Source organism: Schistocerca cancellata, unplaced genomic scaffold (assembly GCF_023864275.1).
Source record: "Schistocerca cancellata isolate TAMUIC-IGC-003103 unplaced genomic scaffold, iqSchCanc2.1 HiC_scaffold_411, whole genome shotgun sequence".
Taxonomy (NCBI): domain Eukaryota; kingdom Metazoa; phylum Arthropoda; class Insecta; order Orthoptera; family Acrididae; genus Schistocerca; species Schistocerca cancellata.
In genome coordinates, this window is record NW_026046428.1 from 549,247 (window position 1) to 564,235 (window position 14,989).

Sequence of the window (14,989 nt, forward strand, 5' to 3'; positions counted from 1 at the left end):
AAACAGCAATGAATAGACAGTTTCGAGCTGTGCGCCATGCCAGTCTGCACGCGCAAAAATGCTCGCAAACAGAGAACAACACTGAGTCCGTATTGAGCACGAAATGCGAGAAGAGAGGGAGTAAATCTCACGTTTCTCGAGCAAATCCGGTGTAGTCTAGTGGCTAGGATACCTGGCTTTCACCCAGGAGGCCCGGGTTCGATTCCCGGTACCGGAAGGGAAGTTTTTGCGCACACGACCCTCCATCGTTTGGCCTTCCAACCTTCGTTTGTCGCCCACCTTCCGGAGCTTCAACCGAACGTAATCGGGGGAAGCAGGCACAGGATGCAATTACTGTCAGCACCGGGATAAATGGAGAAGAGGCACTGGTCCGCTGTTGGGGTGCTACCAGCGTCAGTGGGAAGTCGGTGAAGTCGCCAGTTGCGCCAGAAGCCAGCAATTACCGTAGTACGCCTACACACGCGTTCCAGTTATTCACATTGCTTGCAGTCGCTCCATGCACAACAGGCGTGAGCCCGGATAGCTCAGTCGGTAGAGCATTAGGCTTTTAACCTAAGGGTCCAGGGTTCGAATCCCTGTTCGGGCGAAGATTTTAACGCTTCCGTAATGGCTCGTCTCGTAGCGCTGGTAGCCCTGCCGTAATCAGTGCACCGAGTTCGTTTCCTGTCAACATTCTGCGCAGACCGGTTGCATTTTTCACGATTCGAGGGAAGCTTTAGCTACGAGCAGTCGTGGCCGAGTGGTTAAGGCGTCTGACTAGAAATCAGATTCCCTCTGGGAGCGTAGGTTCGAGTCCTACCGACTGCGTCGGTTTTTTTTATTTTTTGTTTCAGAAGAGAGAGCAGAAAATTTCGCAGTTTGCCTGTCGTTTTGGTACCTCGCTACACCTCACCTCTCACAGTCGTTTATAGCGCCTGTCCTTTTGATAAGGGCGAATTCCAAGCGTCAGCTTTCGCGTCAGCCGAGCAAAGTCGGGACAAGTAGGGACATACTACAGCATGGCCTGCGTGGAGCGACGACGGAAAGAAAACGTTAATTCAACAGCACGTGGCTCACATACTCATACGCATAGATTTGCGCCCGTTGCGGTGGCCGGGAATCGAACGCGGCTCAACTGCTCGGAAGGCAACTATGCTCACCATTACACTACCACCGCACAGCCGCTGCTCGCAACGCCGCGCTGTGTCGGCTTCCCGCCCGCCGGCAGTGGCCCACGGTGATAGTAGCTGTAGGCGCTTTACGAGGTAGGAGGGTGCATTCGGGCAGCGCCTCCACGCACGCTGCGTCTTTGGGCAAGGCTCGTCGCCGCGGCCGCAACGTTACTCACGCAATAGTGACGAGCGGTCGCTTTGAGGCAGTGTAGTGGGGGACTCCGCGTGTGTAGCACTTTTTTCGGTTGTATCCGACGTCGCTGGGTGGCAATCCCACTTTCCCTGCAGACAGCTGCTCGGGAATATGCTCGGGAAGCACGGACGTCATCGGACGTCCGCCCCCAACAAATGCAACTAACAAAATGAGAACAACAACTAAAAAAGTGGTAGGTTGTTCGACTACCACGCGGGCGGCCCGGCTTCGATTCCCGGCCGATGCATCGTTTTGCTGTTCTCGCTATAGTGCTGCCGCGCCGATTGCTCGCTTGAGGTGCGCCAGCCTCAGGAATGTATAGCAGGATTCGCTGTGAGAAGAACCAAACATGCAGCACGCAAGAGACCCTACTTGGACGGCCGCGTGCTGTTACTGAACTCCAGCGTCGGCCTGGCCCTACAGGCCGCTGTGTTCAGGTGCCGCAAGGGCGATGTACTGTAACCTCAGGCAGTGCTGCTTTCCGTCGTTAAAAAAGCTGCGGCAGCAGTTTACTCTAGCAAGTCGGGAAAGCACGCGTAGCGACACAACAGATTCCTGAGAAAGCGCAAACTGTCTATCTCTAATATGTGAGACTTACCAAGATTCCTGGGATGGTGGTTGCAACGAGCCTCGGTAGCGCAGTAGGTAGCGCGTAAGTCTCATAATCTTAAGGTCGTGAGTTCGATCCTCACCCGGGGCATTTAATTTGCTGTACATCACGGCTGAATTAACGGCGTTGCTATTGCTAGCGAACGAACTTAATTGTCGTTTGTTATCCACAAGGAGTCCACGCCTCAGCGTCACAATGTTTACTTCCAATTATGGCAAGGTACAACTTTGATCATTCTCCTCCCCTGTTATGAGTGAAATATGATGCAAACAGCAATGAATAGACAGTTTCGAGCTGTGCGCCATGCCAGTCTGCACGCGCAAAAATGCTCGCAAACAGATAACAACACTGAGTCCGGATTGAGCACGAAATACGAGAAGAGAGGGAGTAAATCTCACGTTTCTCGAGCAAATCCGGTGTGGTCTAGTGGCTAGGATACCTGGCTTTCACCCAGAAGGCCCGGGTTCGATTCCCGGTACCGGAAGGGAAGTTTTTGCGCACACGACCCTCCATCGTTTGGCCTTCCAACCTTCGTTTGTCGCCCACCTTCCGGAGCTTCAACCGAACGTAATCGGGGGAAGCAGGCACAGGATGCAATTACTGTCAGCACCGGGATAAAGGGAGAAGAGGCACTGGTCCGCTGTTGGGGTGCTACCAGCGTCAGTGGGAAGTCGGTGAAGTCGCCAGTTGCGCCAGAAGCCAGCAATTACCGTAGTACGCCTACACACGCGTTCCAGTTATTCACATTGCTTGCAGTCGCTCCATGCACAACAAGCGTGAGCCCGGATAGCTCAGTCGGTAGAGCATTAGGCTTTTAACCTAAGGGTCCAGGGTTCGAATCCCTGTTCGGGCGAAGATTTTAACGCTTCCGTAATGGCTCGTCTCGTAGCGCTGGTAGCCCTGCCGTAATCAGTGCACCGAGTTCGTTTCCTGTCAACATTCTGCGCAGACCGGTTGCATTTTTCACGATTCGAGGGAAGCTTTAGCTACGAGCAGTCGTGGCCGAGTGGTTAAGGCGTCTGACTAGAAATCAGATTCCCTCTGGGAGCGTAGGTTCGAGTCCTACCGACTGCGTCGGTTTTTTTTATTTTTTGTTTCAGAAGAGAGAGCAGAAAATTTCGCAGTTTGCCTGTCGTTTTGGTACCTCGCTACACCTCACCTCTCACAGTCGTTTATAGCGCCTGTCCTTTTGATAAGGGCGAATTCCAAGCGTCAGCTTTCGCGTCAGCCGAGCAAAGTCGGGACAAGTCGGGACATACTACAGGATGGCCTGCGTGGAGCGACGACGGAAAGAAAACGTTAATTCAACAGCACGTGGCTCACATACTCATACGCATAGATTTGCGCCCGTTGCGGTGGCCGGGAATCGAACGCGGCTCAACTGCTCGGAAGGCAACTATGCTCACCATTACACTACCACCGCACAGCCGCTGCTCGCAACGCCGCGCTGTGTCGGCTTCCCGCCCGCCGGCAGTGGCCCACGGTGATAGTAGCTGTAGGCGCTTTACGGGGTAGGAGGGTGCATTCGGGCAGCGCCTCCACGCACGCTGCGTCTTTGGGCAAGGCTCGTCGCCGCGGCCGCAACGTTACTCACGCAATAGTGACGAGCGGTCGCTTTGAGGCAGTGTAGTGGGGGACTCCGCGTGTGTAGCACTTTTTTCGGTTGTATCCGACGTCGCTGGGTGGCAATCCCACTTTCCCTGCAGACAGCTGCTCGGGAATATGCTCGGGAAGCACGGACGTCATCGGACGTCCGCCCCCAACAAATGCAACTAACAAAATGAGAACAACAACTAAAAAAGTGGTAGGTTGTTCGACTACCACGCGGGCGGCCCGGCTTCGATTCCCGGCCGATGCATCGTTTTGCTGTTCTCGCTATAGTGCTGCCGCGCCGATTGCTCGCTTGAGGTGCGCCAGCCTCAGGAATGTATAGCAGGATTCGCTGTGAGAAGAACCAAACATGCAGCACGCAAGAGACCCTACTTGGACGGCCGCGTGCTGTTACTGAACTCCAGCGTCGGCCTGGCCCTACAGGCCGCTGTGTTCAGGTGCCGCAAGGGCGATGTACTGTAACCTCAGGCAGTGCTGCTTTCCGTCGTTAAAAAAGCTGCGGCAGCAGTTTACTCTAGCAAGTCGGGAAAGCACGCGTAGCGACACAACAGATTCCTGAGAAAGCGCAAACTGTCTATCTCTAATATGTGAGACTTACCAAGATTCCTGGGATGATGGTTGCAACGAGCCTCGGTAGCGCAGTAGGTAGCGCGTAAGTCTCATAATCTTAAGGTCGTGAGTTCGATCCTCACCCGGGGCATTTAATTTGCTGTACATCACGGCTGAATTAACGGCGTTGCTATTGCTAGCGAACGAACTTAATTGTCGTTTGTTATCCACAAGGAGTCCACACCTCAGCGTCACAATGTTTACTTCCAATTATGGCAAGGTACAACTTTGATCATTCTCCTCCCCTGTTATGAGTGAAATATGATGCAAACAGCAATGAATAGACAGTTTCGAGCTGTGCGCCATGCCAGTCTGCACGCGCAAAAATGCTCGCAAACAGATAACAACACTGAGTCCGGATTGAGCACGAAATACGAGAAGAGAGGGAGTAAATCTCACGTTTCTCGAGCAAATCCGGTGTGGTCTAGTGGCTAGGATACCTGGCTTTCACCCAGGAGGCCCGGGTTCGATTCCCGGTACCGGAAGGGAAGTTTTTGCGCACACGACCCTCCATCGTTTGGCCTTCCAACCTTCGTTTGTCGCCCACCTTCCGGAGCTTCAACCGAACGTAATCGGGGGAAGCAGGCACAGGATGCAATTACTGTCAGCACCGGGATAAAGGGAGAAGAGGCACTGGTCCGCTGTTGGGGTGCTACCAGCGTCAGTGGGAAGTCGGTGAAGTCGCCAGTTGCGCCAGAAGCCAGCAATTACCGTAGTACGCCTACACACGCGTTCCAGTTATTCACATTGCTTGCAGTCGCTCCATGCACAACAAGCGTGAGCCCGGATAGCTCAGTCGGTAGAGCATTAGGCTTTTAACCTAAGGGTCCAGGGTTCGAATCCCTGTTCGGGCGAAGATTTTAACGCTTCCGTAATGGCTCGTCTCGTAGCGCTGGTAGCCCTGCCGTAATCAGTGCACCGAGTTCGTTTCCTGTCAACATTCTGCGCAGACCGGTTGCATTTTTCACGATTCGAGGGAAGCTTTAGCTACGAGCAGTCGTGGCCGAGTGGTTAAGGCGTCTGACTAGAAATCAGATTCCCTCTGGGAGCGTAGGTTCGAGTCCTACCGACTGCGTCGGTTTTTTTTATTTTTTGTTTCAGAAGAGAGAGCAGAAAATTTCGCAGTTTGCCTGTCGTTTTGGTACCTCGCTACACCTCACCTCTCACAGTCGTTTATAGCGCCTGTCCTTTTGATAAGGGCGAATTCCAAGCGTCAGCTTTCGCGTCAGCCGAGCAAAGTCGGGACAAGTCGGGACATACTACAGGATGGCCTGCGTGGAGCGACGACGGAAAGAAAACGTTAATTCAACAGCACGTGGCTCACATACTCATACGCATAGATTTGCGCCCGTTGCGGTGGCCGGGAATCGAACGCGGCTCAACTGCTCGGAAGGCAACTATGCTCACCATTACACTACCACCGCACAGCCGCTGCTCGCAACGCCGCGCTGTGTCGGCTTCCCGCCCGCCGGCAGTGGCCCACGGTGATAGTAGCTGTAGGCGCTTTACGAGGTAGGAGGGTGCATTCGGGCAGCGCCTCCACGCACGCTGCGTCTTTGGGCAAGGCTCGTCGCCGCGGCCGCAACGTTACTCACGCAATAGTGACGAGCGGTCGCTTTGAGGCAGTGTAGTGGGGGACTTCGCGTGTGTAGCACTTTTTTCGGTTGTATCCGACGTCGCTGGGTGGCAATCCCACTTTCCCTGCAGACAGCTGCTCGGGAATATGCTCGGGAAGCACGGACGTCATCGGACGTCCGCCCCCAACAAATGCAACTAACAAAATGAGAACAACAACTAAAAAAGTGGTAGGTTGTTCGACTACCACGCGGGCGGCCCGGCTTCGATTCCCGGCCGATGCATCGTTTTGCTGTTCTCGCTATAGTGCTGCCGCGCCGATTGCTCGCTTGAGGTGCGCCAGCCTCAGGAATGTATAGCAGGATTCGCTGTGAGAAGAACCAAACATGCAGCACGCAAGAGACCCTACTTGGACGGCCGCGTGCTGTTACTGAACTCCAGCGTCGGCCTGGCCCTACAGGCCGCTGTGTTCAGGTGCCGCAAGGGCGATGTACTGTAACCTCAGGCAGTGGTGCTTTCCGTCGTTAAAAAAGCTGCGGCAGCAGTTTACTCTAGCAAGTCGGGAAAGCACGCGTAGCGACACAACAGATTCCTGAGAAAGCGCAAACTGTCTATCTCTAATATGTGAGACTTACCAAGATTCCTGGGATGATGGTTGCAACGAGCCTCGGTAGCGCAGTAGGTAGCGCGTAAGTCTCATAATATTAAGGTCGTGAGTTCGATCCTCACCCGGGGCATTTAATTTGCTGTACATCACGGCTGAATTAACGGCGTTGCTATTGCTAGCGAACGAACTTAATTGTCGTTTGTTATCCACAAGGAGTCCACGCCTCAGCGTCACAATGTTTACTTCCAATTATGGCAAGGTACAACTTTGATCATTCTCCTCCCCTGTTATGAGTGAAATATGATGCAAACAGCAATGAATAGACAGTTTCGAGCTGTGCGCCATGCCAGTCTGCACGCGCAAAAATGCTCGCAAACAGAGAACAACACTGAGTCCGGATTGAGCACGAAATACGAGAAGAGAGGGAGTAAATCTCACGTTTCTCGAGCAAATCCGGTGTGGTCTAGTGGCTAGGATACCTGGCTTTCACCCAGGAGGCCCGGGTTCGATTCCCGGTACCGGAAGGGAAGTTTTTGCGCACACGACCCTCCATCGTTTGGCCTTCCAACCTTCGTTTGTCGCCCACCTTCCGGAGCTTCAACCGAACGTAATCGGGGGAAGCAGGCACAGGATGCAATTACTGTCAGCACCGGGATAAAGGGAGAAGAGGCACTGGTCCGCTGTTGGGGTGCTACCAGCGTCAGTGGGAAGTCGGTGAAGTCGCCAGAAGCCAGCAATTACCGTAGTACGCCTACACACGCGTTCCAGTTATTCACATTGCTTGCAGTCGCTCCATGCACAACAAGCGTGAGCCCGGATAGCTCAGTCGGTAGAGCATTAGGCTTTTAACCTAAGGGTCCAGGGTTCGAATCCCTGTTCGGGCGAAGATTTTAACGCTTCCGTAATGGCTCGTCTCGTAGCGCTGGTAGCCCTGCCGTAATCAGTGCACCGAGTTCGTTTCCTGTCAACATTCTGCGCAGACCGGTTGCATTTTTCACGATTCGAGGGAAGCTTTAGCTACGAGCAGTCGTGGCCGAGTGGTTAAGGCGTCTGACTAGAAATCAGATTCCCTCTGGGAGCGTAGGTTCGAGTCCTACCGACTGCGTCGGTTTTTTTTATTTTTTGTTTCAGAAGAGAGAGCAGAAAATTTCGCAGTTTGCCTGTCGTTTTGGTACCTCGCTACACCTCACCTCTCACAGTCGTTTATAGCGCCTGTCCTTTTGATAAGGGCGAATTCCAAGCGTCAGCTTTCGCGTCAGCCGAGCAAAGTCGGGACAAGTCGGGACATACTACAGGATGGCCTGCGTGGAGCGACGACGGAAAGAAAACGTTAATTCAACAGCACGTGGCTCACATACTCATACGCATAGATTTGCGCCCGTTGCGGTGGCCGGGAATCGAACGCGGCTCAACTGCTCGGAAGGCAACTATGCTCACCATTACACTACCACCGCACAGCCGCTGCTCGCAACGCCGCGCTGTGTCGGCTTCCCGCCCGCCGGCAGTGGCCCACGGTGATAGTAGCTGTAGGCGCTTTACGAGGTAGGAGGGTGCATTCGGGCAGCGCCTCCACGCACGCTGCGTCTTTGGGCAAGGCTCGTCGCCGCGGCCGCAACGTTACTCACGCAATAGTGACGAGCGGTCGCTTTGAGGCAGTGTAGTGGGGGACTCCGCGTGTGAAGCACTTTTTTCGGTTGTATCCGACGTCGCTGGGTGGCAATCCCACTTTCCCTGCAGACAGCTGCTCGGGAATATGCTCGGGAAGCACGGACGTCATCGGACGTCCGCCCCCAACAAATGCAACTAACAAAATGAGAACAACAACTAAAAAAGTGGTAGGTTGTTCGACTACCACGCGGGCGGCCCGGCTTCGATTCCCGGCCGATGCATCGTTTTGCTGTTCTCGCTATAGTGCTGCCGCGCCGATTGCTCGCTTGAGGTGCGCCAGCCTCAGGAATGTATAGCAGGATTCGCTGTGAGAAGAACCAAACATGCAGCACGCAAGAGACCCTACTTGGACGGCCGCGTGCTGTTACTGAACTCCAGCGTCGGCCTGGCCCTACAGGCCGCTGTGTTCAGGTGCCGCAAGGGCGATGTACTGTAACCTCAGGCAGTGCTGCTTTCCGTCGTTAAAAAAGCTGCGGCAGCAGTTTACTCTAGCAAGTCGGGAAAGCACGCGTAGCGACACAACAGATTCCTGAGAAAGCGCAAACTGTCTATCTCTAATATGTGAGACTTACCAAGATTCCTGGGATGATGGTTGCAACGAGCCTCGGTAGCGCAGTAGGTAGCGCGTAAGTCTCATAATCTTAAGGTCGTGAGTTCGATCCTCACCCGGGGCATTTAATTTGCTGTACATCACGGCTGAATTAACGGCGTTGCTATTGCTAGCGAACGAACTTAATTGTCGTTTGTTATCCACAAGGAGTCCACGCCTCAGCGTCACAATGTTTACTTCCAATTATGGCAAGGTACAACTTTGATCATTCTCCTCCCCTGTTATGAGTGAAATATGATGCAAACAGCAATGAATAGACAGTTTCGAGCTGTGCGCCATGCCAGTCTGCACGCGCAAAAATGCTCGCAAACAGAGAACAACACTGAGTCCGGATTGAGCACGAAATGCGAGAAGAGAGGGAGTAAATCTCACGTTTCTCGAGCAAATCCGGTGTGGTCTAGTGGCTAGGATACCTGGCTTTCACCCAGGAGGCCCGGGTTCGATTCCCGGTACCGGAAGGGAAGTTTTTGCGCACACGACCCTCCATCTTTTGGCCTTCCAACCTTCGTTTGTCGCCCACCTTCCGGAGCTTCAACCGAACGTAATCGGGGGAAGCAGGCACAGGATGCAATTACTGTCAGCACCGGGATAAAGGGAGAAGAGGCACTGGTCCGCTGTTGGGGTGCTACCAGCGTCAGTGGGAAGTCGGTGAAGTCGCCAGTTGCGCCAGAAGCCAGCAATTACCGTAGTACGCCTACACACGCGTTCCAGTTATTCACATTGCTTGCAGTCGCTCCATGCACAACAAGCGTGAGCCCGCATAGCTCAGTCGGTAGAGCATTAGGCTTTTAACCTAAGGGTCCAGGGTTCGAATCCCTGTTCGGGCGAAGATTTTAACGCTTCCGCAATGGCTCGTCTCGTAGCGCTGGTAGCCCTGCCGTAATCAGTGCACCGAGTTCGTTTCCTGTCAACATTCTGCGCAGACCGGTTGCATTTTTCACGATTCGAGGGAAGCTTTAGCTACGAGCAGTCGTGGCCGAGTGGTTAAGGCGTCTGACTAGAAATCAGATTCCCTCTGGGAGCGTAGGTTCGAGTCCTACCGACTGCGTCGGTTTTTTTTATTTTTTGTTTCAGAAGAGAGAGCAGAAAATTTCGCAGTTTGCCTGTCGTTTTGGTACCTCGCTACACCTCACCTCTCACAGTCGTTTATAGCGCCTGTCCTTTTGATAAGGGCGAATTCCAAGCGTCAGCTTTCGCGTCAGCCGAGCAAAGTCGGGACAAGTCGGGACATACTACAGCATGGCCTGCGTGGAGCGACGACGGAAAGAAAACGTTAATTCAACAGCACGTGGCTCACATACTCATACGCATAGATTTGCGCCCGTTGCGGTGGCCGGGAATCGAACGCGGCTCAACTGCTCGGAAGGCAACTATGCTCACCATTACACTACCACCGCACAGCCGCTGCTCGCAACGCCGCGCTGTGTCGGCTTCCCGCCCGCCGGCAGTGGCCCACGGTGATAGTAGCTGTAGGCGCTTTACGAGGTAGGAGGGTGCATTCGGGCAGCGCCTCCACGCACGCTGCGTCTTTGGGCAAGGCTCGTCGCCGCGGCCGCAACGTTACTCACGCAATAGTGACGAGCGGTCGCTTTGAGGCAGTGTAGTGGGGGACTCCGCGTGTGTAGCACTTTTTTCGGTTGTATCCGACGTCGCTGGGTGGCAATCCCACTTTCCCTGCAGACAGCTGCTCGGGAATATGCTCGGGAAGCACGGACGTCATCGGACGTCCGCCCCCAACAAATGCAACTAACAAAATGAGAACAACAACTAAAAAAGTGGTAGGTTGTTCGACTACCACGCGGGCGGCCCGGCTTCGATTCCCGGCCGATGCATCGTTTTGCTGTTCTCGCTATAGTGCTGCCGCGCCGATTGCTCGCTTGAGGTGCGCCAGCCTCAGGAATGTATAGCAGGATTCGCTGTGAGAAGAACCAAACATGCAGCACGCAAGAGACCCTACTTGGACGGCCGCGTGCTGTTACTGAACTCCAGCGTCGGCCTGGCCCTACAGGCCGCTGTGTTCAGGTGCCGCAAGGGCGATGTACTGTAACCTCAGGCAGTGCTGCTTTCCGTCGTTAAAAAAGCTGCGGCAGCAGTTTACTCTAGCAAGTCGGGAAAGCACGCGTAGCGACACAACAGATTCCTGAGAAAGCGCAAACTGTCTATCTCTAATATGTGAGACTTACCAAGATTCCTGGGATGATGGTTGCAACGAGCCTCGGTAGCGCAGTAGGTAGCGCGTAAGTCTCATAATCTTAAGGTCGTGAGTTCGATCCTCACCCGGGGCATTTAATTTGCTGTACATCACGGCTGAATTAACGGCGTTGCTATTGCTAGCGAACGAACTTAATTGTCGTTTGTTATCCACAAGGAGTCCACGCCTCAGCGTCACAATGTTTACTTCCAATTATGGCAAGGTACAACTTTGATCATTCTCCTCCCCTGTTATGAGTGAAATATGATGCAAACAGCAATGAATAGACAGTTTCGAGCTGTGCGCCATGCCAGTCTGCACGCGCAAAAATGCTCGCAAACAGATAACAACACTGAGTCCGGATTGAGCACGAAATACGAGAAGAGAGGGAGTAAATCTCACGTTTCTCGAGCAAATCCGGTGTGGTCTAGTGGCTAGGATACCTGGCTTTCACCCAGGAGGCCCGGGTTCGATTCCCGGTACCGGAAGGGAAGTTTTTGCGCACACGACCCTCCATCGTTTGGCCTTCCAACCTTCGTTTGTCGCCCACCTTCCGGAGCTTCAACCGAACGTAATCGGGGGAAGCAGGCACAGGATGCAATTACTGTCAGCACCGGGATAAAGGGAGAAGAGGCACTGGTCCGCTGTTGGGGTGCTACCAGCGTCAGTGGGAAGTCGGTGAAGTCGCCAGTTGCGCCAGAAGCCAGCAATTACCGTAGTACGCCTACACACGCGTTCCAGTTATTCACATTGCTTGCAGTCGCTCCATGCACAACAAGCGTGAGCCCGGATAGCTCAGTCGGTAGAGCATTAGGCTTTTAACCTAAGGGTCCAGGGTTCGAATCCCTGTTCGGGCGAAGATTTTAACGCTTCCGTAATGGCTCGTCTCGTAGCGCTGGTAGCCCTGCCGTAATCAGTGCACCGAGTTCGTTTCCTGTCAACATTCTGCGCAGACCGGTTGCATTTTTCACGATTCGAGGGAAGCTTTAGCTACGAGCAGTCGTGGCCGAGTGGTTAAGGCGTCTGACTAGAAATCAGATTCCCTCTGGGAGCGTAGGTTCGAGTCCTACCGACTGCGTCGGTTTTTTTTATTTTTTGTTTCAGAAGAGAGAGCAGAAAATTTCGCAGTTTGCCTGTCGTTTTGGTACCTCGCTACACCTCACCTCTCACAGTCGTTTATAGCGCCTGTCCTTTTGATAAGGGCGAATTCCAAGCGTCAGCTTTCGCGTCAGCCGAGCAAAGTCGGGACAAGTCGGGACATACTACAGCATGGCCTGCGTGGAGCGACGACGGAAAGAAAACGTTAATTCAACAGCACGTGGCTCACATACTCATACGCATAGATTTGCGCCCGTTGCGGTGGCCGGGAATCGAACGCGGCTCAACTGCTCGGAAGGCAACTATGCTCACCATTACACTACCACCGCACAGCCGCTGCTCGCAACGCCGCGCTGTGTCGGCTTCCCGCCCGCCGGCAGTGGCCCACGGTGATAGTAGCTGTAGGCGCTTTACGAGGTAGGAGGGTGCATTCGGGCAGCGCCTCCACGCACGCTGCGTCTTTGGGCAAGGCTCGTCGCCGCGGCCGCAACGTTACTCACGCAATAGTGACGAGCGGTCGCTTTGAGGCAGTGTAGTGGGGGACTCCGCGTGTGTAGCACTTTTTTCGGTTGTATCCGACGTCGCTGGGTGGCAATCCCACTTTCCCTGCAGACAGCTGCTCGGGAATATGCTCGGGAAGCACGGACGTCATCGGACGTCCGCCCCCAACAAATGCAACTAACAAAATGAGAACAACAACTAAAAAAGTGGTAGGTTGTTCGACTACCACGCGGGCGGCCCGGCTTCGATTCCCGGCCGATGCATCGTTTTGCTGTTCTCGCTATAGTGCTGCCGCGCCGATTGCTCGCTTGAGGTGCGCCAGCCTCAGGAATGTATAGCAGGATTCGCTGTGAGAAGAACCAAACATGCAGCACGCAAGAGACCCTACTTGGACGGCCGCGTGCTGTTACTGAACTCCAGCGTCGGCCTGGCCCTACAGGCCGCTGTGTTCAGGTGCCGCAAGGGCGATGTACTGTAACCTCAGGCAGTGCTGCTTTCCGTCGTTAAAAAAGCTGCGGCAGCAGTTTACTCTAGCAAGTCGGGAAAGCACGCGTAGCGACACAACAGATTCCTGAGAAAGCGCAAACTGTCTATCTCTAATATGTGAGACTTACCAAGATTCCTGGGATGATGGTTGCAACGAGCCTCGGTAGCGCAGTAGGTAGCGCGTAAGTCTCATAATCTTAAGGTCGTGAGTTCGATCCTCACCCGGGGCATTTAATTTGCTGTACATCACGGCTGAATTAACGGCGTTGCTATTGCTAGCGAACGAACTTAATTGTCGTTTGTTATCCACAAGGAGTCCACGCCTCAGCGTCACAATGTTTACTTCCAATTATGGCAAGGTACAACTTTGATCATTCTCCTCCCCTGTTATGAGTGAAATATGATGCAAACAGCAATGAATAGACAGTTTCGAGCTGTGCGCCATGCCAGTCTGCACGCGCAAAAATGCTCGCAAACAGATAACAACACTGAGTCCGGATTGAGCACGAAATACGAGAAGAGAGGGAGTAAATCTCACGTTTCTCGAGCAAATCCGGTGTGGTCTAGTGGCTAGGATACCTGGCTTTCACCCAGGAGGCCCGGGTTCGATTCCCGGTACCGGAAGGGAAGTTTTTGCGCACACGACCCTCCATCGTTTGGCCTTCCAACCTTCGTTTGTCGCCCACCTTCCGGAGCTTCAACCGAACGTAATCGGGGGAAGCAGGCACAGGATGCAATTACTGTCAGCACCGGGATAAAGGGAGAAGAGGCACTGGTCCGCTGTTGGGGTGCTACCAGCGTCAGTGGGAAGTCGGTGAAGTCGCCAGTTGCGCCAGAAGCCAGCAATTACCGTAGTACGCCTACACACGCGTTCCAGTTATTCACATTGCTTGCAGTCGCTCCATGCACAACAAGCGTGAGCCCGGATAGCTCAGTCGGTAGAGCATTAGGCTTTTAACCTAAGGGTCCAGGGTTCGAATCCCTGTTCGGGCGAAGATTTTAACGCTTCCGTAATGGCTCGTCTCGTAGCGCTGGTAGCCCTGCCGTAATCAGTGCACCGAGTTCGTTTCCTGTCAACATTCTGCGCAGACCGGTTGCATTTTTCACGATTCGAGGGAAGCTTTAGCTACGAGCAGTCGTGGCCGAGTGGTTAAGGCGTCTGACTAGAAATGAGATTCCCTCTGGGAGCGTAGGTTCGAGTCCTACCGACTGCGTCGGTTTTTTTTATTTTTTGTTTCAGAAGAGAGAGCAGAAAATTTCGCAGTTTGCCTGTCGTTTTGGTACCTCGCTACACCTCACCTCTCACAGTCGTTTATAGCGCCTGTCCTTTTGATAAGGGCGAATTCCAAGCGTCAGCTTTCGCGTCAGCCGAGCAAAGTCGGGACAAGTCGGGACATACTACAGCATGGCCTGCGTGGAGCGACGACGGAAAGAAAACGTTAATTCAACAGCACGTGGCTCACATACTCATACGCATAGATTTGCGCCCGTTGCGGTGGCCGGGAATCGAACGCGGCTCAACTGCTCGGAAGGCAACTATGCTCACCATTACACTACCACCGCACAGCCGCTGCTCGCAACGCCGCGCTGTGTCGGCTTCCCGCCCGCCGGCAGTGGCCCACGGTGATAGTAGCTGTAGGCGCTTTACGAGGTAGGAGGGTGCATTCGGGCAGCGCCTCCACGCACGCTGCGTCTTTGGGCAAGGCTCGTCGCCGCGGCCGCAACGTTACTCACGCAATAGTGACGAGCGGTCGCTTTGAGGCAGTGTAGTGGGGGACTCCGCGTGTGTAGCACTTTTTTCGGTTGTATCCGACGTCGCTGGGTGGCAATCCCACTTTCCCTGCAGACAGCTGCTCGGGAATATGCTCGGGAAGCACGGACGTCATCGGACGTCCGCCCCCAACAAATGCAACTAACAAAATGAGAACAACAACTAAAAAAGTGGTAGGTTGTTCGACTACCACGCGGGCGGCCCGGCTTCGATTCCCGGCCGATGCATCGTTTTGCTGTTCTCGCTATAGTGCTGCCGCGCCGATTGCTCGCTTGAGGTGCGCCAGCCTCAGGAATGTATAGCAGGAT

At 53.9% G+C, this 14,989-nt stretch overlaps 34 non-coding genes across 34 annotated transcripts; 27 read left to right on the plus strand and 7 right to left on the minus strand.

The window, feature by feature from the left end:
• Window positions 1-145: 145 nt before the first annotated feature.
• Window positions 146-217, plus strand: Trnae-uuc (transfer RNA glutamic acid (anticodon UUC)). The gene has a single exon. It is a non-coding gene; the product is annotated as a tRNA-Glu (tRNA).
• Window positions 218-513: 296 nt separating this feature from the next.
• Trnak-uuu (transfer RNA lysine (anticodon UUU)) lies at window positions 514-586 on the plus strand. Its single transcript has one exon. It is a non-coding gene; the product is annotated as a tRNA-Lys (tRNA).
• Window positions 587-725: 139 nt separating this feature from the next.
• On the plus strand, window positions 726-807 carry Trnas-aga (transfer RNA serine (anticodon AGA)). The gene has a single exon. It is a non-coding gene; the product is annotated as a tRNA-Ser (tRNA).
• Window positions 808-1,084: 277 nt separating this feature from the next.
• Trnag-ucc (transfer RNA glycine (anticodon UCC)) lies at window positions 1,085-1,156 on the minus strand. Its single transcript has one exon. It is a non-coding gene; the product is annotated as a tRNA-Gly (tRNA).
• An 815-nt stretch (window positions 1,157-1,971) lies between these two features.
• On the plus strand, window positions 1,972-2,044 carry Trnam-cau (transfer RNA methionine (anticodon CAU)). The gene has a single exon. It is a non-coding gene; the product is annotated as a tRNA-Met (tRNA).
• A 322-nt stretch (window positions 2,045-2,366) lies between these two features.
• Trnae-uuc (transfer RNA glutamic acid (anticodon UUC)) lies at window positions 2,367-2,438 on the plus strand. Its single transcript has one exon. It is a non-coding gene; the product is annotated as a tRNA-Glu (tRNA).
• A 296-nt stretch (window positions 2,439-2,734) lies between these two features.
• On the plus strand, window positions 2,735-2,807 carry Trnak-uuu (transfer RNA lysine (anticodon UUU)). The gene has a single exon. It is a non-coding gene; the product is annotated as a tRNA-Lys (tRNA).
• A 139-nt stretch (window positions 2,808-2,946) lies between these two features.
• Window positions 2,947-3,028, plus strand: Trnas-aga (transfer RNA serine (anticodon AGA)). The gene has a single exon. It is a non-coding gene; the product is annotated as a tRNA-Ser (tRNA).
• Window positions 3,029-3,305: 277 nt separating this feature from the next.
• Trnag-ucc (transfer RNA glycine (anticodon UCC)) lies at window positions 3,306-3,377 on the minus strand. Its single transcript has one exon. It is a non-coding gene; the product is annotated as a tRNA-Gly (tRNA).
• Window positions 3,378-4,192: 815 nt separating this feature from the next.
• On the plus strand, window positions 4,193-4,265 carry Trnam-cau (transfer RNA methionine (anticodon CAU)). Its single transcript has one exon. It is a non-coding gene; the product is annotated as a tRNA-Met (tRNA).
• A 322-nt stretch (window positions 4,266-4,587) lies between these two features.
• Window positions 4,588-4,659, plus strand: Trnae-uuc (transfer RNA glutamic acid (anticodon UUC)). The gene has a single exon. It is a non-coding gene; the product is annotated as a tRNA-Glu (tRNA).
• A 296-nt stretch (window positions 4,660-4,955) lies between these two features.
• Trnak-uuu (transfer RNA lysine (anticodon UUU)) lies at window positions 4,956-5,028 on the plus strand. Its single transcript has one exon. It is a non-coding gene; the product is annotated as a tRNA-Lys (tRNA).
• A 139-nt stretch (window positions 5,029-5,167) lies between these two features.
• On the plus strand, window positions 5,168-5,249 carry Trnas-aga (transfer RNA serine (anticodon AGA)). The gene has a single exon. It is a non-coding gene; the product is annotated as a tRNA-Ser (tRNA).
• Window positions 5,250-5,526: 277 nt separating this feature from the next.
• Trnag-ucc (transfer RNA glycine (anticodon UCC)) lies at window positions 5,527-5,598 on the minus strand. The gene has a single exon. It is a non-coding gene; the product is annotated as a tRNA-Gly (tRNA).
• An 815-nt stretch (window positions 5,599-6,413) lies between these two features.
• Trnam-cau (transfer RNA methionine (anticodon CAU)) lies at window positions 6,414-6,486 on the plus strand. Its single transcript has one exon. It is a non-coding gene; the product is annotated as a tRNA-Met (tRNA).
• Window positions 6,487-6,808: 322 nt separating this feature from the next.
• Window positions 6,809-6,880, plus strand: Trnae-uuc (transfer RNA glutamic acid (anticodon UUC)). The gene has a single exon. It is a non-coding gene; the product is annotated as a tRNA-Glu (tRNA).
• A 287-nt stretch (window positions 6,881-7,167) lies between these two features.
• Window positions 7,168-7,240, plus strand: Trnak-uuu (transfer RNA lysine (anticodon UUU)). The gene has a single exon. It is a non-coding gene; the product is annotated as a tRNA-Lys (tRNA).
• A 139-nt stretch (window positions 7,241-7,379) lies between these two features.
• On the plus strand, window positions 7,380-7,461 carry Trnas-aga (transfer RNA serine (anticodon AGA)). The gene has a single exon. It is a non-coding gene; the product is annotated as a tRNA-Ser (tRNA).
• Window positions 7,462-7,738: 277 nt separating this feature from the next.
• Window positions 7,739-7,810, minus strand: Trnag-ucc (transfer RNA glycine (anticodon UCC)). The gene has a single exon. It is a non-coding gene; the product is annotated as a tRNA-Gly (tRNA).
• Window positions 7,811-8,625: 815 nt separating this feature from the next.
• Trnam-cau (transfer RNA methionine (anticodon CAU)) lies at window positions 8,626-8,698 on the plus strand. Its single transcript has one exon. It is a non-coding gene; the product is annotated as a tRNA-Met (tRNA).
• A 322-nt stretch (window positions 8,699-9,020) lies between these two features.
• On the plus strand, window positions 9,021-9,092 carry Trnae-uuc (transfer RNA glutamic acid (anticodon UUC)). Its single transcript has one exon. It is a non-coding gene; the product is annotated as a tRNA-Glu (tRNA).
• Window positions 9,093-9,388: 296 nt separating this feature from the next.
• Trnak-uuu (transfer RNA lysine (anticodon UUU)) lies at window positions 9,389-9,461 on the plus strand. Its single transcript has one exon. It is a non-coding gene; the product is annotated as a tRNA-Lys (tRNA).
• A 139-nt stretch (window positions 9,462-9,600) lies between these two features.
• Window positions 9,601-9,682, plus strand: Trnas-aga (transfer RNA serine (anticodon AGA)). Its single transcript has one exon. It is a non-coding gene; the product is annotated as a tRNA-Ser (tRNA).
• A 277-nt stretch (window positions 9,683-9,959) lies between these two features.
• Trnag-ucc (transfer RNA glycine (anticodon UCC)) lies at window positions 9,960-10,031 on the minus strand. Its single transcript has one exon. It is a non-coding gene; the product is annotated as a tRNA-Gly (tRNA).
• An 815-nt stretch (window positions 10,032-10,846) lies between these two features.
• Trnam-cau (transfer RNA methionine (anticodon CAU)) lies at window positions 10,847-10,919 on the plus strand. Its single transcript has one exon. It is a non-coding gene; the product is annotated as a tRNA-Met (tRNA).
• Window positions 10,920-11,241: 322 nt separating this feature from the next.
• On the plus strand, window positions 11,242-11,313 carry Trnae-uuc (transfer RNA glutamic acid (anticodon UUC)). Its single transcript has one exon. It is a non-coding gene; the product is annotated as a tRNA-Glu (tRNA).
• A 296-nt stretch (window positions 11,314-11,609) lies between these two features.
• Window positions 11,610-11,682, plus strand: Trnak-uuu (transfer RNA lysine (anticodon UUU)). The gene has a single exon. It is a non-coding gene; the product is annotated as a tRNA-Lys (tRNA).
• A 139-nt stretch (window positions 11,683-11,821) lies between these two features.
• Window positions 11,822-11,903, plus strand: Trnas-aga (transfer RNA serine (anticodon AGA)). The gene has a single exon. It is a non-coding gene; the product is annotated as a tRNA-Ser (tRNA).
• A 277-nt stretch (window positions 11,904-12,180) lies between these two features.
• Window positions 12,181-12,252, minus strand: Trnag-ucc (transfer RNA glycine (anticodon UCC)). Its single transcript has one exon. It is a non-coding gene; the product is annotated as a tRNA-Gly (tRNA).
• An 815-nt stretch (window positions 12,253-13,067) lies between these two features.
• Trnam-cau (transfer RNA methionine (anticodon CAU)) lies at window positions 13,068-13,140 on the plus strand. The gene has a single exon. It is a non-coding gene; the product is annotated as a tRNA-Met (tRNA).
• Window positions 13,141-13,462: 322 nt separating this feature from the next.
• Trnae-uuc (transfer RNA glutamic acid (anticodon UUC)) lies at window positions 13,463-13,534 on the plus strand. Its single transcript has one exon. It is a non-coding gene; the product is annotated as a tRNA-Glu (tRNA).
• A 296-nt stretch (window positions 13,535-13,830) lies between these two features.
• Window positions 13,831-13,903, plus strand: Trnak-uuu (transfer RNA lysine (anticodon UUU)). The gene has a single exon. It is a non-coding gene; the product is annotated as a tRNA-Lys (tRNA).
• Window positions 13,904-14,042: 139 nt separating this feature from the next.
• Trnas-aga (transfer RNA serine (anticodon AGA)) lies at window positions 14,043-14,124 on the plus strand. Its single transcript has one exon. It is a non-coding gene; the product is annotated as a tRNA-Ser (tRNA).
• A 277-nt stretch (window positions 14,125-14,401) lies between these two features.
• Window positions 14,402-14,473, minus strand: Trnag-ucc (transfer RNA glycine (anticodon UCC)). Its single transcript has one exon. It is a non-coding gene; the product is annotated as a tRNA-Gly (tRNA).
• Between the last annotated feature and the right edge of the window lie 516 nt (window positions 14,474-14,989).